Genomic DNA, 25,597 nt, shown 5'->3' on the forward strand with positions numbered 1-25,597 from the left:
CTGGCCACCCCTTGGCTCTGGCCCTGCTGAGTATTCCAGAAAATTCTCTTCCTGAAAACGCAGCTGAAACAGGTAAGTTACTGCTCCGCATTCCCCTCATTCCAAATGTATCCTTCAACATCAGCATAGCTGTTTACCTGATGCTGTAGCTCCCCCACAGCCTGACACGCACTTCTCCAGAAGTAGTACAGTACAGTCAGCAGTAAGTAAAGTCAGTGTCGAAGCCCAGGGGCCAGCTCGGTCTTTGGGCTTTAAACTGCAGAAGCATAACTGCCCACTTGGCTTGAATTTCTGCCTCTAACCAGATGATAGCTGGGATAGGAATCAGCTCTTAAAATGAAAAACGGAGGTGCTTACAATTGATTACATTTCTGTATTATCCACTTGGATTTTGCATTTTCACATCTGCTCATAATTCTTGTGCATTTATGAGTAGCTGCATCTGAGGCAGATGACATATTTTTCATAAGAACAAGAAGAAGCTTAATTAGCAAGATGATGTGATCATATTGTTTCTCCCAGGAGTATAAAGACGTCTCAAATGAACAAACGTACGTCGAAAATATCCCTATCCAAATGAAACAACAGTGAGTTACAGGTTTAACTGGACTCATTTCGACCAAAGTGTCACTTGATGGGGTTAAGCTGCAGTGCAAATGCATCAAATAAGCAAGTGACAGTCTTCTAAAGCTGAGGTGGCATATCAGAACTATTAATGGCTATTGAAAATACAGAATAGTTTTTTTTAAAGGTGTATAAAATATGGGTTTTCTCCTAAAAATCTTACTGGGCTTAAGTAATCTGAATAGGTACGGCATACATTTTGTCTAACACTCTGTGTCCCAGCGTTCATAGTTCGGAGCCAGCTTCACTTTAAACTAACATCGTGTTTATGTCCTCAGAATTACAACTAATCTCCCCATCAAACAGACAAGATTTACAGCGGCTTACAGGCAGAGAATCCAGTTTGGCTTTGCCTGTAACAAGCCAAGCCATCTCCCCCTTGTCTTCCATCAATCTGACAGTCGACATTGCTTCAATAAACCTGGCCCCGTCTAGACTCACTCTTGCAGATTTAATTCAAACAGCTGTTCACTCCTTACTCCAGGCGCCCAGAGCACTTCCACGGAGGAAAGAGAACTGGAGGGATGGAGGGGTTCATGCCTTTCTGGAGAACGCATTCCGGAGGCGTGGGAGGAAGTGACCTCAAGGGAAACGTGGATGTCAACTGCTAGTTAGTGACACATTTTTGGCTGTTTTGTTTTTGACTCTCAGACAAATTGCTGTGGCCTGAACAGCTGTTGCTTCCGTTTTTTTTTTTTTAGAGCACAAAAAAAACCCACGGCAGTGTGATTTTAGTGCTGAGATTTAAAAATTCACTATGTCCATTTTGCTTTGGAATTTGTGCACAGGGGTTCCTGGTTTCCTTTTAAATTCCTATTAGATTGGCTCTAGTAGCAGTTTATTTACAAAGACCGTTGTGTTCCAAATGTGTTGCAGTGTTAAGAAGTAATACATTTGGCAAGTTATCCATCCATCTAGCCATCTAATCTCGATACACACTTTTTATACTCAGAGTTAAGGGGGGCCGAAGCATTTACCAGCTGCTGTTATAGGCTCCAACTGTAAGAGAGGCAGAGTATAGCCAACACAGGCTAACACACAAACTGAGACACAAAACTCATACCTGTAACAGATTAGGATCACAAGTTAATGTAACGTACATGTCTCTGGGGGTAAAGTGGAGGGGCACAAGCAAACTCCACACAAAAGGCTCCAGCTGCGAATCGAACCCAAAACTTTCCTGTTGAGAGGCGACAGGGCATATTTAAATGCGTCTTTCCCCAATTTTATTCAGGCATAAAGTCCATAAATGTGGAGGAAACGGTCCAAGAATAGCCTTGTAAATAAGAACATACCACAGAATGTGCCTACATATGGGAAGGCCAGACAAGCCAACACAAGCATACAACAAGCTGTGGTGAGTAAGAGATTCTGAACCAGTGAGAAACCACAGTGATCTGTGCTATCCAGTATCCAGACCAACTTCAGATGCCATTTTTCTGGCACAAGGCCTTACTGAGCAAGTGTAAAGCCGTGTAAAGTAGAGTCAACCAATACAACTCAGAATTAGATTTTAAAATGAAAGATGTAATTACAATGGTACACAGACCTGTTGATTAAATATGGTGTGCTGTAAACCAGTTGATGGCACCATTCTGTAATTAAAATGTGATTGAATAAGGCTTTGAAGAAAGGCCTCGACGTAAAATGTGAGCATGGGCATCAACGACAACTCAAGATCTAGATATTACGGCTGGGCAAGTTAACTCTTTAATTATTAACGCCAATAAAAATTTTATCGCGCATTAACGCAGGTTTTATTTATTTTTTATTATTGTAAAAGTCTGTTGCTCACAGGCTTTTATTTTGTAAAAGTCTGTTGCTTTCTGCTGCGGAACCGGAAAAGAAAGTAATCGGCGGATCCACCAAACATGGAGAAGGGTACGGAACTTTTACTCGGCCATTTTCCTTTTAAAGTTCTTCCAGACGGCGGAGTCGACAGAACCAAAGTCATCTGTAAACGCTGCCAAGTTGAATTGTCTTCTCAGCGTAGTAGTTCCAGTCTAAAATATCACTTAAAGGCAAAACACACAACTGATAGCAGCAAGTCATTCAAGGAAACAGACAGTGGAGCGAGGCTTCTACATAAAAACTACAGAAAGATGCTGATGTTAAAAGTGTGTTTGCACAACAAATGTTATGGCACTTTCATTCATATGGCAGCACATTTAAAATAAAACTAAATGCTAAAAGCTATACACTACTTTTGGATTCATTTTTGGATTTTGTGTACAAATGCGATTAATCGTGATTAATCAGGGAAATCGTGTGATTAATTAGATTAAAAATTTTAATCGTTGCCCAGCCCTACTAGATATAGATACTGAAGAGGTTTTTAAATATTAAGTTCTGTCTCAAATCAAATCAAACCAAATTGTTCAATTTAAAAAGGAACAGTCCGTAAATCTGACCTAATGTTGAGTATCGAATTGACTTTTAAAGGACGGATGCCCCTTGTAGCCTCTTTACTGGCAGTCTTTTCAAACTTTGTGTGACAGGAATTTCTAAACCCAGTATAATGTTGCATTTTCTCCTAAAGACAAATATGTGAAGATCTTAAAACTTGTCATTCGATATCTTTGCAGTTTGTTCACATTCTCCCTGGCAGCTACAAAAAACACCCCCCGTGTTACAAGCCCCCCTGATTGGGAATCACTGGTGTGTCAGTACATCAGTGAGTAAAGGCTGCATGTGTGCATGTGTTTGTTGTGCCTCATCAACCATCTTGCCTCAGCTCCGACCATGCTCCTCAGTGGGTGGCAGGCGTGTTGTGTGTGTGTCCTCCGCAGTCCAACAGGCAGACCGGGGCTCACAGAGCAGATTGCCTGGCTGCTAAAGAGGTGCCGAGGCCTGTGGTGATCCCCCACCCACCCAGCGGAGCTCCGCAGATGCCCAGGTACAGTAAGCGCTCTTGTGTGCATAAGACCCTGCCAGTAGACGGGACGGGTGGAAGGAGAAGTGACAAGCATGGCCCCACGCTGGTCTCCAAGCTGTCCTGCAGATCTGCTCCCTTCGCCACTCTCCCTCTCACTTTTTTTCATCTCTCGCTGTCTCAGTAACACGCAGTCTGTCTCTTTTCACCAAAAATGGACTGAAAGAAATGTGAAAGAGAGAGAAAAGATGGACATATATAGTCAGGAGTGTGTAAAGACAAGGGGAAAAGGCCCGGTGTAAAAGAACTGGGTTGACAGGGGGGAACAAAGCAGTGAATGCTCTTCATTATGGACAGTTGGAGGCCACATGTGGCGCCAACATCTGTCTCAATTGTGTGGGTTTTATTTCCTTTTGTCTTTTTGCTCTCCCTTCATCTTTCAATTGTGACCATTTCCTCAATAACCCAGAAATAGCAGTTATTCGTTGTAGCAAAACTCATTTAGCGTGGATAGTAATTTTTTTTCTCCAGCTTTTTTTTTTGTCCGTCTATTGTGGCCATTTCTCAGAAAATGACAAATAGATGGCTGAACGGTCCTGCCGTCTGATGTAATGTAATGAGTCCGTCTTATGGTAGAATCGATTGCATTGACTTAGTCACCCACAGCAGAGTTTCAAATGCTCAGCGCGGTCAATCGCATTATCCAAGAAGTATTTAGGACGCATGGAATCGAGTTTAAAAATGCCGGGAAAACAGCGTGAGAAGAAAATCAAGATTAATAAGAAGCAAGAGTGGAAGCAAACTTGATATAAACCAACAGTGGCAGAGAGGACATGCATCGTGTGAGCGCAGACCATTTTTTGGCTATGAATTCCCTCTTTTGCATAGCGCCGAGCAGGGTTTCACAGTAACAAACCTCAGGAGGTGTGGTGGAACAGCTCATATGCACCCAATGCTACAGAGAGCCAAGAAACCTGATGGAGTGAACTAGAATGTGACAAAGACAGCAGGGGAGGTGTCCATTTTTTATCGTAAACTTATTTCTGAGGTAGATTTTTTTTTAAATCCGCCGAAAGTGAATAAGTGAACCATTTGCCGTTGTAAAAGTAAAACAGTGCATATATCACTGAATTGTTCTGTAATTGTTCTAATTTAAGAAAATGTCCCCAAAAACCACCATCAGGCACTGTGAAACATAATATGACAGGAATACATCCGTGTACACATTTTACTTAAATCTGTAGATAAACATGCTGTGCTGATGGACAGTTTTCAGACTCTCTCAAACAATCAACTTTACTAAATGTTTTAAACTCGAAGTTTGCTTTTCTCGACAGACAAAAAAAAAAAAAAATCCAACCCATCTGGTATAAAGGTAATTCTAACGCTTCTTCAACTTGACACGGGATATTTGTTAGATGTAATTAACAGGGCACAAACCTGTCCGTAGGGTCTCACAGATGATGGAGTGTTTCAGAGTAAAAACCCTGACCCAAGGTCATAAGAACAGTCTTTAGACCAGCCAGACAGGTGTCAAGGCACATTTCTGAGGAGGGATGGAACATTTCAGAAGAAATTTAAAGTGCCTAACACCAGGCTAGGCTTCATCTTTTTGAAGCTTCATCTTGGTGTGGATTTTCTGTCGTCCAATTCATGATAATTCGTGGAGCTTGAATAAAGGCAACTGGACCTCAACAAAACCCTGTTGCCTTTAATCTGGAGAAGCCTTTCAGATGAGTGGCAAAACGTCTTCAAGGGCCATGAAACAAAGTCCAGTTATCTTTAGTCAAGCTCCTAGGAAAAGTTTGGAACCACCAAACAAAGCTCAAACTGATTAATTGAGTGCCTTGTTCAGACAGGCAACTAACAAGCCATTAGGAAGGAAATCCAGCCCTCCTTTTTGGTGAAGCAGAAAAATTAACCATCATTGCGCACTCTACCAATCAAGCCTTTATGGTAGCGTGGCCAGACAGAAGTCATTCTTCAATACAAAACTACACAACAGCCTGCAAGCCAATGGGAAACTGAACAACTTTTTGACCACTGGGGTCAAAATCCTTTGACCTGATGGAAAATACTCAACTATTTTGCCACAAATTCCGAACAATTTTGGTGGCGGAAAGCAGGTTCTGAGCATTGCCGAGGGCGGGGGGGGGACACGATGACTATACATTTGCTACTGCAGAGGTGCAGAGATCAGTCACGATCGTCCTGAGTGAATTCTCAGTGAAAATAACTTTCCAGACTTCTTGGTGACGGGCCAGAGTGAAAGCTTTCAACAAGAGATGGCCCCAGGAAAGAGTCTGGATCTGAACACAGTAGAGCATCTGCAGAGAGTGGCTGAGCACGGACGCTCTAACTCTAACCTGGCTGAGCTTGAACGATTTTTCTAAGACGAATGGGAGAGGCTTCCAAAGGAAAAATGCGACAGCTTGTAGGATCTGGAGAAATGAGGCCATCATTGTTGCCAAAGTTGCTTTGGCCAAGTACTTAGTAACATGGTCTGAATACTTATTTGAATAGGTATTAAAGTCTTTTGTTTCTAAGTAATTTAATTAACACTCAATAAAGCTGTTTTTCCTTTGTCATTGTGGAGAATGCCGCTTAGGGTGCTTAAATTCAGTTCCATCTCAGAAAACATGAAGGATTGTTCAGCTGAACTAACTCCGTTAGATGTGATATGATGGTTGCATAAAGATGAAGCACATTTGGTTTTAACTGACGGTGAGTTATGTGTTTTATATATATTTAAAAAAAGTGCAATTGATGAGTAAAACATCATGGTTTTAATCATACAGTTTGTACTTGTACACTGTATCATAAGCCAAATCAGTGGATTAGCCTTTTGTAGAAAAAGTTTTACAAAAAAAACAAAAGTTTAAAAAAAAAATAGGGCATGGAAGGTCATGTACTGGCTGGGAGTCTGACCCTCTCCATATCCAGTTGGCCAGAGACAGAATAAATAAAGTGGAGAGTGAGAACACTAATGGAACACTTCATTCTCTCGATGGCATAATTGAATCTCCAACGGAAAAGTGTCATCCAAATCAACCTTTTGGCTGTGACGACTGCGCACACTGGTGAACGGGATGGAGTGGTGAACATACCATCACACACGACTCCCACATTCGCATGCTTTACACAGTATGTATGCATTTCACGCACGGCATGCACGGCACCGCATGTTGCAGTCTTACTCTTCGGGGCAATTATGCCCTCCTGCAGACACATGCAGAGAGTCGGTGCAAAGACAGGACGGAACGGACAGATGAACACTGATCTGCTCGGACAGGTATACAGAAGGATACCCACACACATGCTGGGAGCCAGTACTGAGACGCCCCACAGATTTAGCATCCTCTTGACCTCTCCAGTGGGCACTTAAAAGGCTTGAAGACAATCTGCCCCTCCTCCTTTCTGTTCCTCCTGCCCTCTCTCTATTTTGCTCTCATTCTCTCTCCCTCCCACCTTCTGTCCTCACTTTGGCCTCTGTCCAGACAACCAATCACATTGATGGCTTTGTTTTCAACTCACTCAACCCCCTTTTCCTCCACCATCGCATCATTTCCCTCCCGCAGTGTGGGTAACATCCAGGAATCCAGGGCTGACGAACCCAAAGAGATGTTTTGGGTGACAGCCAGCACTGCTGAGACCTACCTCACACTGGCACTTTCTCAGCAAAGAAAGTGGAAAGTATCACTTTTGTATCTTTGAGAGGGTTTTGGTTTTACAGGTTATTTTCCAAAAAATCATTTACACTAAATAATGAGTGATTCTGACTGTAACTCGGACTGTTCAACGATGAGATAGAAATATTTTCCAATTACAGTGATGCTGTGTTTTTGACTGACTATAATAGACTTTGGTCACGATGAGTAAAGCCAAAGTATTTCAGCATCTTGAGCTGGTGGCAGTACAAATTCTACTTGCAATATGTCATTGTTGCAAGATGGCACCCATTTCCAAGATCTTCTGATTTCACTTTTGGTCAGTGGAATGAAGTAAAAGTACATTGCACTTCTTTATCGTGAGACTGGTGACTCAAAAAACTGGGAAGGACAGAAGGAAAACAGTCATTTTAGACTCTTATGTAATATTACAGCAGTTTCTATAGAAAAACATGTTGCTAAAGTGTTAGCAAAAAAAAACAAACTATAATTTTTATTTTTTATTTAAACATGTCACATTGACAGAACAATGACATACTCAAAAGTGAACAGTTTTTGTTTTTTTTAACTTCACATATTCACACCTCATATAGTACAAATAGAAAGAAAATAAATTATTGTAGTGTGGGCTATCTCTTATAGAAAAATAAACATTGAAAGATCTTAGATGCAGCTATAATTTTACATAGTTTCAAACATGGGGAGTGGCAGCAGGGTGAATAAATAAATATAAGTGATTATATTTGATTTCTAGAATGGAAAAAGACAATGTCAATCAACCTTTACACACCTGTGTCTTTCTGTCAACATATTTAGGCCCGTTTACTTGCAGCCTTTCCGTCCTGCAATCAAAACTAAGACAACATCCCCGATGAGATGTCATATTTTGACATGCAAGGCTAAAAGTGTTTTATTGGTCAATTGTAAAACTGCCTTTCTGCCAACTGTGTCGAATCAATTTGGCGATTGCCATGAATAACCTCTTTATCCGTTGTTAAATACGTTTTGAAATCCTTTTGGAATATTGGCTGACTTGCCCAACAGACTCGGATGGTCAAAATATAAACTGCAGGCACCTCAGTAAGACCAGCTCCATTTCTCAGCTGGCTTTCACTGCTGAGGTGGGATGAACAAATTAAGTTAAGAGGACAAACATGAAGCTTGGTGGTATATAATAAAGTCATACGAGCGTCCTTGCTAGGTTTGTCAGCCAAGCTAAGTGTGGAAAGAAGACTTACTTTTCCCCCTTATTGATTGATTTTCCTGGGGTTTGACAAAATATGCTACTAAATCACTTATATATCCTTTTGGCATCAGGCTAATGCTTTTTGAGAGATGTTTGACCGCTCAGAGCCACCATACAAACAGACTCCATTATCCAAAATGGCATCCTACAAAGTCATTCACTTTGTTTCACAGCATAAAGTACTTCATAACACTTCAGTATTCTGTGGGAGATTATTGGAGAACAGCCTGGAATTGGAAATGGTAGGTAGGCAAAGAATGCAGGGAGGAAGCTTTAGGCTGCTAACTGATAGCTTTTTATTTCTCTTGTTTAGTGTCAGGTCAGTTGAAGCCGTGGAGAAAATGTGGCATGAGCTGCGTGACACACATGTCTGCTAGAATCAGGAGGAACACGGAAAGAGTGGACGGAGAGCCCGCAGGAAGAGGTGGATATATATGAACGCAACGTTCTTAAAGCCTTCCACGACAAAGATAGGGTAATGTCGCCTTGAGACGCACAACAGATGATAGCAGCAGAGCGCTATGTAAAAGCCACAATGTATCACCTGCTCACTTACACAGTCTACCTTCAACAGGTCAGATAATAATATATAAATGGATGATAATTCTAATCGTGTCATTAAACTCTTCCTCTGCTTAATGCCTTCGCAAAATAGGATGGACAGTTTTGTCTTTTTATTCTTCTACTCTGAATATGTCAAAGGACCACTAAATCGTCCTCACTGCTTCACGACCCCGTTTTGCCACGTAATGCAATTGCACCTTTACTCTTTCTTTTCTGGCATAAGAACTAGGATATGCTGATTGAAATCCACTACTGAGTAGTCAAGTCCACAGAATCTGTTAGCAGGTTTAGCCTGTGCTCATACAACTTAGATTAGGATATGTAACCTTTCTTATCCCGTTTTTTTTAATTTTGCTATATGCTTCCATACCCTTCGTGCAAAGCGTTTCTGCCTGTTGAGTTCAAGTCTTACCTCTTGATCAGCATCATCAGTGGGCAAATTAGCTCATTTCTTTCTTTTTTTTAATTCTGTACGAATCATAACAGTGATGTTTAGGGATGGAATTGATAAGATTTTTACGATTACAATTCCATTTTCGATTCTGCTTAACGATTCGTCTCTTTACCGATTCCCTTATTGATTCGTTTGGAAAAAAAGGACAACCAACAGGTCGATTAGCATCAACTTAGTTTAGTTTAGAAGAATGACTGAGCGAAACATCGGGTTAACTTAGAGCAAAACATGCAACTTTGACGTTCTCTGACTTAGCATACAATTGAACACATTCACCTACAGAAATTAAGGGGCATCTGCTGTGGCAACTGGGTGCAAGCCTTTTGCCACAAACTTAGTCACTGCTCTGTGACATTTGTGTATCCTGGCCTGGGTCATTTTACTCTGAAGCCTGATTTATAGTCGTCCGGGAAAGGCTATGGAGACCCTCCCGGAGACGCTCTCCGTCGCTTGCGTGTGTTGGCCAAAATTCCTATCTATCCTTTGAGGCGACGGAGACTCACGGAGATTCATGGAGACTCACGGAGACTCGCGGAGACCGCAAGGGTTGTGATTGGTCGGCTAACAACATCATTTCCGGAATCACTTTTCCGTTTAGTTAGCTCCTTCCTCTCAAAATTATTTGCATTTCAATATCAATAAGCTCCAACTCCAACAAAAGTCTTTCTCTCTCGGTCGCCATCGTTCACTGTGAGGAGTGGAACGGAGCCGGAAGGTAAACAATCAATCAACGACTTTCACGATAGACGTCGCGAGATTAGATCGCCTAGCGTAGCGACACCTACTGATCGGGAGGTGAATTGCCTTGCGTATCCGACATCCCGACGGAGAACTTCGAAAGGTTTAATAGCCTCTGCGTGATGACGGAGTCGGATTGACGGATAGCGACGGAGAAGCATACCGAGGCCTTTACCTACTCCGGTGAAAGGAGAAGCTAGAGGTAGACATGAACTGGAGGTAGTGCTGCCAGCCTTTGGCTCTGAGCCAGTCAGACTCTATCTCTGGTGATGGCCATCGAAATGTAATGCATTAGAAGGCATTCATTTAACGTTAACCGTTACTAATAGCAGGTTTTACCATGAGGCAAATGGTGCTAACATGATAGGCAGTGTTTGTTAGTTAGTTATTTACCTGCAGTATTAGCCGAGGACATGCTAACGTTGCTGCTGCTGCAGATCGAAAAAACGACATTCATTAATAGTTATTCCATGCTGTGCGCCCAAATGTTTCTTCATGTTGGTAGTATTTCTTCACTTCGATAAAATATCACTTTGCAAGTGTTGCAAGTTGCCCTGTTGTTGTCTTTTTTAGTGAAGTGTAACCAAACTTTCGAGCGTTTGCGCCGCTCGGGCGACATGTTTAATGTTGACTGCTGGCTGCACTGGACTCGCCACGCACGTTGCGTGGCTGACGTCATTCCCGCCCACTGAAATCGATAAGTCAATCATTTGATTCCAAATAATTGAAACGCTGGGAACCTCCGAGTCATGTTTTATTTGGTTGCTTTATCTGGACTCTTTGTCTCTTTTTGTTAAAGCTGACATACTTTTTAGTTTTCAGGCCTAAATATTCTCAAAAACATCTGTTAGGCCTGTTATTGTGCACATAGCGTCGCTAAATGTATACAATGCATAAAACATAGAACATGAAAGAATGTCTATTGACTCTTAATGGTTTTATATATTTTGCTGTGATCACACACACACACACACACACACACACATTTCAGCTGGGGCAATAGATGGGAAGATATAAAATGAGCCCATTTTGATAGAAACATGCAAGTTCATTTGGGATTAACGCTTCCTTTATGAGGGCGAATATGCAAATGGAGCACTAATGAACTTAAAGTATTCTCTTTGTGAGAACTGATTAACCAAGGGGCTCCTCTGCTGCACATTTACATTTTTCTCAAGTCAAGTCAGGGTTCTCCAGTTACAAATTACAGCGCTTTTCCAGGCCAATTACATTGAACAAGTGCACCATTATCCAGTCCTGAACATCACACATGTATATTTGCCCCCTTCATTTTCTCAAGAGCGCTTCAAGCCGAGGGGTTCTCCTGGGAGAGGGGGACAAGAGGAACCAGGGGAAGTATGAGAACGAAGCTGGGAGGAGACAGATAGAGGGAGAGAGGGTAAAAGTACGCATCTATGGAGAAATAAATACGAAGAAAAAAATATATATAAAGCATAGCCAATCAAAATTATAGGAAGTATTTCTACTTACAAATGAGGCCAACTTTTTTCAGATTCAGTGGGTGGACATTTTACTAAAAACAAGTAATTGATTAACAAAAACAAGCAGAGGTCACGAGGGTCAGCGAAACACTTTCACATATAAGCAGAATGGTAAACATCCACTTGATCAGAACTCCTATTGGCATGGTATTTTTTTCAATATGGCCGTTTGCTGCGGTGTTATGTGTTTGTCTATATGAGCAGGAGCAGTCCCATTGGACAGGAGTGCTGTGACTTGATGTGCCAACAGTCACCACTTGCCTATTTCTGTCCCCGGAGGAACAATAAGGTAGTCTGGCTGCACCATGCCCCCCCCCCCACACACACACACACACAGAATTGGCTCTTGGATTAGATTGCTTTTGTTCCTTTCTCATGCATGAGGCAAGCAAAGGGCAGGTATCGCATATTTTTGCTGGAATCCCACAGGATACAGTGCGAGGTGAGAAGCCCGTTTCTTTTCCCATCAAAAAACAATGCGCCCAGCCCGTCACACGTGAAGCTCTGCTGGCATTCAAGCGCACAATGACGCCCCTCTTTTTGAAAAACAACAACAATAAACCAAAATTCAATATCACAACAGAGACAACTCCTATTGGAGTGACAAATGTTCAGAGGCCATCTCCAGCCATCTTTCCAACTGTTCTATTCATTACCTTTCCTTCTCTCACTTATTCTCCCGAGCCGCCACCACCGCCTTCTCTCCTTTGGCATGAAATAGACACTCCAGGAAGTACATTTTGTGCAAACTCTCCTCCCGCTGCTACAGCTGATTTCACAAATGATGGTGAAATGGCCGGGAGAGCGAAGGAGTAAATGGAAAAAGGTGGCTGTTGCACGCCACGACCATATTCCTGCACTCTCCTTTTTCAAAGATAACAGGGGATGATTAGAAAACAGCAGATGGGAGGGCAAACATTAACCTCCACCAGGGGCATGGTGAATTTAGTTTGAAGACTCCCACCGCATGAACCCAATTCTGAGGTCACAAATGCAGACAATGGTGTGCACAGATACACGCACTCAGAAGGAAGCCGTTGTGTTCGCCTGAATCTCATTTTATTCACCGAAAAGCTGCTTTGTGTCAGTGTTGACAGGAAATGTCAAGACTGGTATCTAATATGTGCTGCACAGGTGATGCCTGTAAAGTTTGATGCCATGTTTGGACCCTCTGTTTGATGCAGGTCATTTGTCACTGGAATGTCCTAAATTAAGCCATTGTTTGGATAACTTCTTCATATATCCTTATACATGCAAATCCAAGTCCCAAATCGTAGAAGTTCAGTAGAATAGAAGATTGCAAGGAATGTCTTGTAAGCCATAGACGATAGTTCACTAATGAGCATGAAAATGACAAGAGAACAAAGTCCAAAACTACATCTAAATTGGCCTTGCAAGTGAAATATGTTGGCCGTAGAGAACACTGAACTTTAACCAGCTGTTGTAAACCTTAAAGCCGCAGTATAAGCCCCACTACAAACTTCACCGAACAAAGGCAGCTACACCTGCACTCTACAGCTCATCCAAAGGCCAGGTCAAGGAATGGATTCAAAAGAACTGGACTTGTGTGGCAGCTGACTCATATAAAACATATATTCAGTCGCTCAGACACTGCTAGTGAAAAGATGCTGAAATCATCTGTAGATGTATCAGATGTTAAGAGATGACTTGTAGTCAAATTATACCCGCAAAGATGCACAACTCTACAAAACTTCAGTTAGTCTCTCTGTTACTTTTTGGCCAAAAATGTGACTTTCACTAACTTAAAATGAAAAAGTGATGAAAAAATAACATTAATATTTCATGCTCTGCTAGATGAAGTTCTGAAGTTGTATACATTTTTTTCAGTAAAAATTGCTTGGTTGGATTTGGGTGTAAAAACAACCTGGTGAGGTTTAGGAGATGGAGCATGGTATATGCATAGGAACATGCTTTTGAAATAAAACATGAATCCTCTTGGTTTCTGTTGATTTCTTAAGAAACATGTTCATCATCATATTATTGTGTTTATACATAACAACGGTATTTAAAAAAAATGATCAGTTATTTCTTGTCAGACTTTTTCTTGAGACATCCACACAAACTGGTCGGATCCCTTTATGACCTACAGAACGGTACTCAACGATGTCATCTTAATATCTCCCTTGGTCTTGCATTAATGGATCCATCTACGGCCTCTGGAGTGTTTTGTTTACATTTGATGTTAGTTGCTCCTCAGGTGAGGAAGGTGTCCTCTAAGCTTGACATTGCAGTGGTGCAGGTAAAAAAAAAAAAAAAAAAAATCTACAAAATATTGGCTTTGAGCTTTAAAAAAGCACGTTGTCAGATTTAGTGACTGTAACTAACTGAATGCCTCTCTTCTTACTGACTTTGAAAGGCCCTCACTGAAATGTTTGTGGGGAACAACAGAAAAAGTGCGACATGGCAAATTTAAATGGAGTCCCTAGGTACAGTAACAAAAAATAAAAAGACAAATTCTGTTAAAAGGGAAAAAAAACACCTCTTTCTTTCCTTTGAAATACAAACAGAACTATAAGGGTGACCATATAAAGACCACCAAGCCTAAAATCTAAACAGAGGTCTTAACGTTTATTTTCCCTCTCATTGTCAAACACAGTGGATCGTTACAATTCCCGCCGGCACCCAGGAACCCAAAAACACACCAGTCAGGATCAGGCTGGCTCTAAACACAGGGAGGTAGATCAGTCAAGAGAGCAGATCGAAACACATCCCGACTTAATTGCTCAAAGCCCCCAGTGAAAGATTCCAACAAGGCTGCCACTCCCTGACTGGGCAAAGAGAATTAATCCTAGGCTTGCTCCTGCAAGGTGGGCTCCTGAGAGACAGGGAAATAATAACATATTTCCCAGCTCCCTCATCCATAGAACAAGTGTCACTTCCTTGTTGAAACAATAGAGTTCATCCACCCGTCATAAGATGGGATATTAAAACATGTCCATTTCAATTGCAGCTCTTTGCAACCAAATCTTTGTCTATTTTAGTCCGATAGTGCACTTTTCATAGGTTAAGACGTCCCATGGGTTTCAGCGGCCTTTATAAAAGACTGGGACAATTATTCACATTATCGTCATTATTAGGGTGATTATGACGCTTCTTCTGCTGTGTGCTCCATTCCATACCTGCAGGCCATGAAGATGTTGTCTGAAAAACACACACAAGTTGCCCCGTCGTGATGTTCTCATCTTTACGGCAAACAGCGAGACACTGGAAACACAGAGTACATACCAGAGCGAGACAGAGTTTTTCCTTTTCAATTATTAATAAATTGCAGCCACAGAGAATTACAGCATTCACATTCTTCTTTTTCCGGCTCTTAACATAACCATGCCCCTCTTCTTTGTTCGCTGCTGCAGATGATGCCCATAATCACATTCTTTATTAACAGCGAGGCTGCCTAAACATTTATACCGTTGGTGCCATTTTATGCTGTGGGACGTGGGCTTATATTGGTTGCGGATTCTTATTACACTTTCGATTGATGTATACACAATAAAACCTCCTCATTTGATACCGCACCTGGTGTCTGACTTTGTTCCTTTAACGGGAAAGAAATTGATCTATCACATCAAAGTGTGTTGTGCCTGAGTAATGTCCTGTGATGAGAAAATAACAAGCATGGAACAGAAGCTGCAAGCGTTCTAATTACGGATATTTGTGTTTGTCTCTAAAGAATGAAATAATCACAGCGATCCATTGGAAAAGCACATTTAGATGACAAGAAAAAAATAAATGATCGTGTCAGTGAAACCACGAGCAGCCTTTTTTTAATGCAAGTTTGACCAAAATCATGTGAAATGGGGGCTTTAGTGCCAGACTAGTGCATCCAGATAATGCTGTTGCACTCCTGTTCGTAAAAACTCAACCAGACTCAAATGGGCCTTGGCTTCTGCACATGCTCCAAAGCTGAGCTTTTTCTCATTTTTTTGTAAAAACAGTAAAGCGAAAGGGTATATCAATACAGATAAATTTCCATTGAAGTTGCTCTCATTCACTCATTTTTGTGTTTGTTTTGTCAAACTTTTAAATACACACTGTGTACTGGCGAAAGTTCGTCTCTTCTGCTGCTTTCCACTCACTGCCTGCTATTGTGGATTCATACATATACATAGTAGATGTATACAGTACTGATATCATTACAATAAGGAGTCTCATCTGCTATTCTCAACATGTTGTAAAGAAAAACATAAATTTTCACTGCCTAACTTCTGCATCACGCTGCCTCCTGCACGTTCCAGTGACCCGCAGCCCTTCGCTTTTCCAGCAGAGAGTATCCCGCTGTGACGTGTGCTTGTGTAAACAGCAAAAGCGGAAAAAAAGACCAGATCAAATTGTTCACACTGTCTCCCGAACATTTGCGGTGCTCACGTGTGTGTCAACGGGACGGAGTCAAGTCGCGGCCGCTCAGTGCATTTCCAGAGTGCCACTCTGCTCTGATGAAATCTGCATTTTATAGTCCCAGAGTCATCTGTCAGAGTCATCTGACAAATTCACCAATCAGGTAGCTTAAACACAACTTCTGTGCTGTAAAGTCAGCTACACTTACATGATGATCTCAGGGAAAGGAAGAAGCAGCAGAATGTCAGATGTTTTCTCACACAGTCCCTTTTATGTATGCTGTTAGCACTGTTAGAACTGTTAGAAAAGTTTGAACTGTTTGAACTGTTTGAACAGTTTGAACAGAACTGTTAGAACTGTTAGAACAGTTCAGAACTGTTCAGAACGGTTAGAACGTTTAAAACCATGGGCGTCGCACCCGTGGGGGATGGGGGTGTTTCGACATCCCCACTTTTACAGCAAGATGATTTCACCTTTTTGAATATAAAGTTTTAACAAATCATAAAATATGTTAAAGACTCTGTACCCTCTTTAGAATAATTCCATCCAGATTTGAGCAGTGTAACCATTGTGGTTTCCATATAGGACCTAGTTTAGGGCGATCAAAATGCCAAAAATGCAGTAAAATGGCCCTGTTCTGCATTTTCACAAATCAGAAAAAGGTTTCACAAATCCCAAACAAGGTTTTAATGAATCTACAGCCTCTTTAGAATAATTCCATCCAGATTTGAGCAGTGTAACTATTGTAGTTTCCATACAGGACCTAGTTTAGGGCGATCAAAATGCAAAAAAAAATGCAGTGAAATGGCCCTTTATGCCCATCCATTTAATTCGCAAATCGGATGCCAACTTCAGCGTCGTGTCTATGGGCTTGATGTGGCGCTCATGTGCCACCCCTGGAACACCTCCACCTTTATAATCACTGCTCCACCCCTGGTTAGAACAGTTAGAACGTAAAACTATGAACATAGCGGAAAAGTAACTAACTACATGCAGACAAACTATATTTGCACAGCATTTGTGGTAAAGATTACAGGATTATTCATGTATTTTGGTATGCATCGTGTTTTCATCAGTTGATGACAGTTATCATATGATGAATTTGAATGGCGGTTGCCTCCCGATTAGATTAAATGCTGCATAGAGCACAGCTAGCATTACAATGAAACCACCTGACATTAGGTATGCAAGGTCCAGGGTAAAGGTGAACCTTTAGTTGCTTCAGCTTTAGCAACTAACACCACATTTAATGATAGCAGTTGTGGTTATATATTGTAGCATCTGGATTTCTAGAGGTACTTGTAGAAAGTGCTTGTTTACATGTTCATTTAGCCTTTTATACCAAAATGTTTGATTCCTAGATTTTTGGAAGATCCTACACTCTTACAAAGCCAAGGCAGCTTACTCCAGTACCACTGGTATTTACTACAATGCAAACAGCAATGTTTTTACATGTTGTGGCTTATAAATTGTTTCTTTTTCACATAGATCCTGAAAAAGGTATCAATCTGTTTGACATGCAACAGCTTGCCAGAAAGAAAAATACACCAAGAGCAAGTGCATGTTTCAGATTATACTGTAAAGTGAAAAGTGCATACCCTTCCAGTAAGACAGCCAGCGCGGTCAGAGAGCTCCCCAGAGTAAAAGAAGACAAAGCAGTGCTGCACAGCACATTATTTGCTGAATCAATAGCTATAAGATTATAAGAAATATCAACCCTCTGAAGATGTGTGACAGGGAATTCAAAATGGCCAATATACTTGAGCTTTGAAGTTTATTTATAAACAATTGTGTGAATAAAATCGAACTGTGTTACAACTGAAATAAAAATCTCAAAACTATAAAGGAACTCAACCTAATTTGGATCTTTCAGTTTATTCTTAAAACTTTATTTACCACAAACTTACCGTGTTATTTGATAGCTATTCAAACGCCTGAGTTGACACTTAGAAATGCTGTGTGATTAAAGGTTGCTCAATATTTTCTCAGCAAAATTACATTAACTGAATGTCAACTGGGCTGTTACACTGCAGCGAGGACACTCTATTCTGCCCCCCGAAAAGGCTATAAATAGCTCTGCCCTAATGAAAATACCAAAAAAAGTCATCAAAGACAACAAATTTCTCAGAATATGCACCTCTCCGTCCAATTAAGCAGTAGGACACATTTGAATAAAAATGTTAAGTGAACAGAAAATGTGCCTCGCAAGCAGCATTCACTGGAAATGATTTGATGGGGTGGATCGATGTATGTTGGTTGGCTGCTGCTCTGGGAGACTCAGTAATTCTGAGGGCCTCACTCTTGTTCACAGGTGAATAATCATTACATATCATTACAAAAAAGGCTCTTGCTGCGCACACTTTAATCAAGGGCCTGAGATAATTATGATCACCTCTGATTGAGATGCCATGGTGATGAAGCAGAAATTCATCGCTGTGGAGCAGACGGCAAGGCCAGTCAAACGCGTCTGCAATATTGCTAACTGGGTAAACAAGTAAGTGTGAGTGTATGTGTTTCCTTTAATTGTGTGCGAGTGTGTAAGGCTCCGAAAATGTTGTGAAAAAGTCCCAGTTTCTGAAGGAAAAAGTTCATGACCTCCAGTTATTTTCAGTTGTTTACAATAAAGATGAAGCAACTAATAAATGGGATTAAGGCCGAAAGTCACAGGGCCGCAGGATAGCTTGTGCAAACCCTTATTGGTTTGTTTTCTCTTATCGTATTAATTCCCCTTTTAATTTCACTCCATGTTTTTCCCTGAGTCATTCAAAGAAAAATCTTACTGTCAAAATCACAAGGCACACAGTTATATTTAATCCAAGAGAATGCAACCAAATGACTAAAGTGAGTCTTTGAATTTACTTTAGCATTACTTCAGGATGACATTTATGGTTTTTATGTGTAAGCACTTTAGGACCAATTGCTAAATTGCAGTTTCTTCTCTGCAGTTTATTTTTGTTTAAATGTTAATTGGAAAAACTAAGGACATTCCCCATGACATCCATAATAAACAGCCCACATAACAAAGAACTATTTATCCATGTTACATACCTTAAAACCACAATTTTTATAACACACATTCCTCAGCTAAATGACCTTTGTGATGAACATGCAGGTTACATACAGTTACATAGCTCCTTCCCTTGTTCATCTGCAGAATAAAACAGAAAAACTAAATATAAAAACAAAAAAAAAAGTTAAATACCTAAATAAGGGAAGAATGCATTGACCATAACCGTAACTGTGAATGACAACTTGACAAAACGATTTTAAACTGTGAATATAAGATTAAATTAAATTAAAGATTATATTGCTGCAGTAGAATGAAAGGAACAACACTCATTAGAAGTATCCAGAGCATAGGACCATGGCCGTGGGCAGGATTGGTCTCCTGTTTCATTCATTGTTGCAGTGAAGCTGAAGAGGCCTCTGTCTGAACACACTGTTTAATGAAGAAGGTGAGTAGCGCTGTCCATTATGCTGAGAAACATTCTCCTTTGTGCTCAGGATTATTTACCAAGCATTACTTTTCTAAAATGAAACAACAATACTTTGTTTGACTACATATTTTTCAGTCCAATGTTTGCTAAGGAAGTTAGTTGTTAGTTAACATTTAGCTCAAATCCAGCCTCTCTATTAGCTAGGCTTTTTGATTTTTTTTTTTCGTTTACTGTTCATCAAAAAACTAATTGTTTGGTTGGTGGCTAACTGCATTTTCAAATGCCATTAAGTAACTTTAATCTATCATTTGCATACCAAAACTTTCACTATTATTCAGGGGCATTTTAGTTGACATTACATTTTTCAAAATAGTTTCAAATGCAGACAGTTGCCCATCTGGCGCCAAAACCTCTGCCAGGTTTCCAAACCCATGCTGACAGGGGGGCCAGGCCAGCAGTCCCACCACAGAAAATGCATTTCCTCATTCATTACACTCAGACATCGTAGGTGATGGGATGGAAGTACAAAATACAAAGTGGCAGGTATCAGAATTAGGTTGCATTCAGCCTGATTCCTCAGGAGAGTCCGAAGTTTGCTGAGCCTGCGTAGCTTGCACAATATTGGGGCACATCAGGAGTCATGCAATCACAGAAGTGAAGCTGGACCAAAGCGAAAGCCTTATAAAGTTGCTGATCCAGCAGCAATTTTTCCAATGAATGAGCGCCTGCAAGGGCTGTGTGTATTCAACTGCCACTCAAATTGAATAAGGACCAAACAAAAGCTACACATTTGATAATTAATTACATCATATAGATTCACCCATTTCTAATAAACTCTGTGACTGAAATGACAAACTAGAAAAAGTTTGGAATCCATGTGCAACTTATCAGATAAAAAAAACGTTGGATCACACTCAATAATACGTCGTTAAACGTATAATTACAAACTAAATTTAAGGGATTTCAAACTGATCCATTATATAAGAGTAGTGCGATCTGAAAGATTAAAAAAACAAAACATTATAGTGAGATAAATCAAGCTTGAACCATGTTAAAAACATGCTTCCAAATCAGTTTCACACATGATCAAGGGGCAATGTCTGCAGAATCGAGTTCAGTCTAATATTGCAGAGTACCTATTTACACATAAATGTGATTTCGCACAAATACCCCAGATTGAAGCTGAAGAGGAAGGACACGATACAGAAAGTATGCTGTGGAAATTGAAGTGTTTTGTTGACAGCACATGGAGGATGACGCTCCCTACCTGAACACAACGATGGCTGCTCATGTGATGATTCTACATGTATTTGGCTAAATCCACAATTTTCGACGAGTGGAAAGCAGTTCATGTGCCTGCAGTATAGATGATGAAGCATACTTAACTCACAGTCTGTTCTCCAGAGTATTACCTCCTCTGTTAACACACAAACTCTCTTTGTCTCATTGGAAACATCTTGAAAATTTTACGGCTGCTATGCACGTGTGAAAAACGTTAATGACTGTCAAAGTTATCCATAAGGCCTCGATATGCTACTCCGTCGCTATCCGTCAATCCGACTCCGTGGTCACGGAGAGGCTATTGAACCTTTCGAAGTTCTCCGTCGGGATGTCGGATACGCAAGCCAATTCACCTCCCGATCAGTAGGCGTCCCTACGCTAGACGACCCAATCTCGCGTGTCAATCTATCGTGAAAGTTGTTGATTGACTGTTTAATTAAATCAGGCTTAATTCTAATGACAAGTAATCCAATCAGCACCTACTTGGTTAACTGAAAAAGAGATGGATGCAGGACAAACTTTTCTTGCTTATGAACGGCTGACACCTTGGAGATTAATGCTTTTCACAGCATCACGAGAGGGCTTATTGTGAGATCAGAAATATCTTTTAATTTCATTTCAAACTGAAAGACCTAAATAATTCAAGGTTTAGTTTCTTTTTTATTGCTCTCATGTGTGTAATTGCATTGTTTTGGAAACGTTATTTATATATATGGAGCATTGGCTTAGCAGCACACAATGTGCATAAAATGTGTTTTCTGTTGATCACTAGATCTCAAAGAGGCAGAAATGGGGAACTGGAAAGATTTTATAAAGATACTGATAATTGCACCTAATGACGTTTGCTGTTGAGTTTTCAAGACTCCAAATTTAGGGCAAGCTTTTGATTATGGGGCAAAAATCGTGGCAACTGGACTAGAACAAAGGATGGTTCTTAGCTCTAGCGTCAGAAAGATATAAAACTGCATTTTCTAAAAGCACCGAAGGCTTTTATCAATTCATACAAGATGAACCAGCTAACACGTTGTGTGCCGTATACAATATTGATGTCCGTCATTCATGGGAATGCTTGTTCATATTGACTGCAGCGCTTCCCACGGTAGTGTCTTTGATGCCAGCACCGAAATGATTGCTTTAATCATTTGCCATTGATTATGAAACGCATTTATTCTCCATGCCTGCTGACAATGTAGCTTGCACTTTTATTTAAAACGTTGAGGAAAAAGAATTAAGAGTGATAAAGTAAAGGAAAGCAAATGATTTTCCGAGGCACTTTCAAACTAATCAGAAATATTATTTTTTAAATTGTGCATTACTCTAACAACCACCAATGAAAAAACGTTGCCTTCAGCAGCAATATTAGTGCAGTTCGTTTTTGCTCAGATGTCTCCTTCAGCATATATATCGAATGCAGCCAGTGGATGCACGAATACCAAGAAAGCAATCATTTGTGGCCACAGAATGGATTTACTAATGAAATTCTGAAGATGTACATATACATATGCCTTCCTAAGGCAATTACTGCTGAGTTGAGAACATCATTAAGTTCTTTAGTCAGAAGACTCCTTTGTCAGCTGTTATGGGAGTGGACGGATTTTTTACCGTCTCAAAGAATTTTGAATTTAATAAAGATAACAAAGACATAATGTTGATCCAATCAATGCCCACTCGTCTTAAATGTAAATCTTGAAGAGGTTAATTTGTATTAAAAGCCACTTCATTTAAAAAAAAAAAAAAAAGGCCATAAAGCCAGAGCCTGTGTGTTATTTAAAGCTACCCAGGTGACCTCTCATGGCTCGACTGAGGACCCTCGATAAAGTGGACAAGAACTGCTTGCCGTGCGCATCGATCCCATGAATGTTCTCTGCCTATACTCCAGCCAGTTCTACCAGTATTAAATCAGAATGTGATTATCTTAAAACACAAATCCACTTTAGTTTGTTATTTACGAGCGCCATTCACCTAAACCGGGAGCATGCACGTTCCACCATTTCTGCCGAACATGCGGCCAACACATAATGTATCATTGTGATTTTTACCATGATCATAATCCGTGGAGAATTATCTGGTGCCGTTTCTTTTTTTTTTTTTTTATCCCCTACAGCGTTTCTTTAGGAGGGTAACACTCATCATTTTTATTTCGAAACACAGAGCTCCCTGTTTTCAATGCAGAGATGATTCATGTAGGGAAATGAATCACTGACACCAGACGCTTTCGCCATGAATCAACAGCCCCTTAATGTCACCACCATGTTATTTTGTGTCAGCATGCCAATTAAACCGTGTAGTTAGACTTCCTGCCTGTTCTAATGACGTCTTCCTTTTGGGACAAAATAAAGTAGATGAAGAGCAAGCGTGGACAAAGTGCTGCGACGTCTGGCTCTGGCGTCACAGCACTCACCAAAAAATGTGGCAGCTTTGTACTTTTGTTCCCCGTGCATCAGACATTTTCTCCAGTCGAAGAAATAAGCTGACAGAGCCCAACTGTTGATGCAAAAGTCTATACAATCTGAGAAATACTCATTTATTGTTCTCTGCACATCTATGGGAGCTTGCACAAAAGCACAAAGACCCGACTGCAGCTTCAAGCATTTCTTTTTTTCCCTGACAGCTGGCCTCCAGTTGGAAATTATTTCTCCTATTCCTATATGCATAGAACAGGAGGAAATTATTTGTCAGAGTGAATGTCATCTCGTTTAGTTCAACGTAATCCTGTATGCTGATACAATCTTCTCAGCTGGTCTGAGCCTCTGCCCAGATATATTGTGCAGCCGCTTCCCTTTTTAAGATCTCAATCTACAGAAAGCGCCTGGCTCCCCAGCCCCCCTCCCGCCCCACCTCCCTCTCTTTCCTGCCACTGCATTTTATTACATTGAGGGCATCTAACTAATGCAATGCACTGCTGGCCTGCTGCCACACGCCAATTTATAACACGACAGCTTTGGCCACTCCATGCATACAAAGTAATGCTGATTTGCTGTACGGGCTGTACTGCGTTTAACTCCACCACTGTTTCTGCCCCTCCCTGCCACCATTACCTCTTCCTAGAATGGTAATAAGTGTGGTAAAACACAGCACTTAGAAATGGCCGAGAGGTGATGAAGTGGATGATAAGTAGAAAATGCCCAAAAATACAACAAGCACAATAGAGATGCGGAATCACTTGAATAAAACAGAGGAAATTCGATGTTAAAGATGTGACAAAGGTTTTGAGAAATGCGCACGTGTACATGCTGATGGGACATGGATACGTATGGTTAACCATGCTGAGTACTTCTGCACACGTGTTTCTGTGTGAATTTCTAAATTTAAGGTTGAAAGTCAACTTGAGGAACACTTTTGTAATAGCGTGGGCCTATTAGCACACTTACTTAAGCAGTTGAGCTGCGCTAGGGAAGTTTAGCTTTGAAAAAAATGCTAATGCTACATTCGGTTCAGCACCAGTAGGATTAACTTGTTGCGTCGAGCTAATTCTATCAGCGATACGTGCAACAACGGTTATGCTCAGCATAAGGGTTAGTCATTAACTGACCTAACCTGACTTAGTCTGTACAAAGACTGGCATAACTATGAAAATGAGAAGACATTATCCAGGATAGCAGGTTAGCATCCAGTTACAGATGGTATCTTTAAGTTTGTGCCCCTGGTTTCGCCATTCACTGTAGACTCATACCAGAATGTTCAAGGGCGCAAAGCAGAGCCGTTTCCCAATAAAGGCTCTAAAATTCTTATGAAATATTCTTACTCTTATTACACTTTCTGAGCAATTAATTTTTTATCTCAAATCTATCAAAACTACCTCAAAACAGTAGAGTCTACAACACGCTTTAAGTTAAACTGTTAAATTGGTTAAATTACCACATTTTCAAGGGTATACAAATGTTATGTGCCTGCTATTCAAACTGTAACATGCGTACATTTTGTATTACGTAAAAGTATTATAAATGTGATGAAAAAGATGGGGGATAATGGAGCAGGTGTAGCGTTATTGGGCATTTGCATCAAATATAAGGATTTATAAGACGTTCTCACTGTCTCAAATAAACCTTAAACCTCGAATTAAGGGCACCACCTACCTATATTTTACTTGCTTTAAGTTACAGTCAGGGAGGAAAACTGTTAAAATCTTACGATTCTGGTATGTTAAATTAATAATCAATTTAATAATCAATTAATAATCAGTCTCATATCTCGCTACTTTCGTGAAAGTTCTCGTTTGGTTGGACAAACATTACGTAAAGAAAGCATACGACACAATCTGTGATTATAACATATATATAGATATATGAACTATTTATTAAAATGATATGACCAAAACATGAACCTTTAAAACAAACAGGAGATGCATTGAATATGGATGATTATATAAAACACTTAGTGAATGGAAAATAAAATATGGGGAATGGGGAGATACTGGATGTATTCAAATAGTTTGGGTTGGCTGACTATTTGACGCTAAATACTGACATTTCGGATTAATTTATCATTCTGTGAAAGCCTCGAGACATCCATCAAACCCACTTTAAGGTGAAAACGGGTCGGTCTTACTGTGCTGAAGTTCTGCTTAGTCAGCTCGGAACACGGCAGCGGCCACGCGGGGTCCGAGGGGATTTCTCTTCCGCTCTCTGGGCCTTCCTGGTTGTGGTGGCTGACTTTAGCGGACTTCTCAGTTGCTTCTTTTCACCGGGAAAGGGGAACGATGGTGCCGAGGGCTGTGGTTAGATGATCGAATCTTCTGAGTGTCAGTGGGTCCGTTGCTTCTCTGATGAAGTGAACTTAAGTTCACAGAAGATTAATAAAAGGTTGCTTGGAGTTGGCTTTCTTGGTAGGAAAACTTCATTCTGTTCTTATCTTT

Source organism: Odontesthes bonariensis, chromosome 19, assembly GCF_027942865.1.
Source record: "Odontesthes bonariensis isolate fOdoBon6 chromosome 19, fOdoBon6.hap1, whole genome shotgun sequence".
NCBI classification, from domain to species: domain Eukaryota; kingdom Metazoa; phylum Chordata; class Actinopteri; order Atheriniformes; family Atherinopsidae; genus Odontesthes; species Odontesthes bonariensis.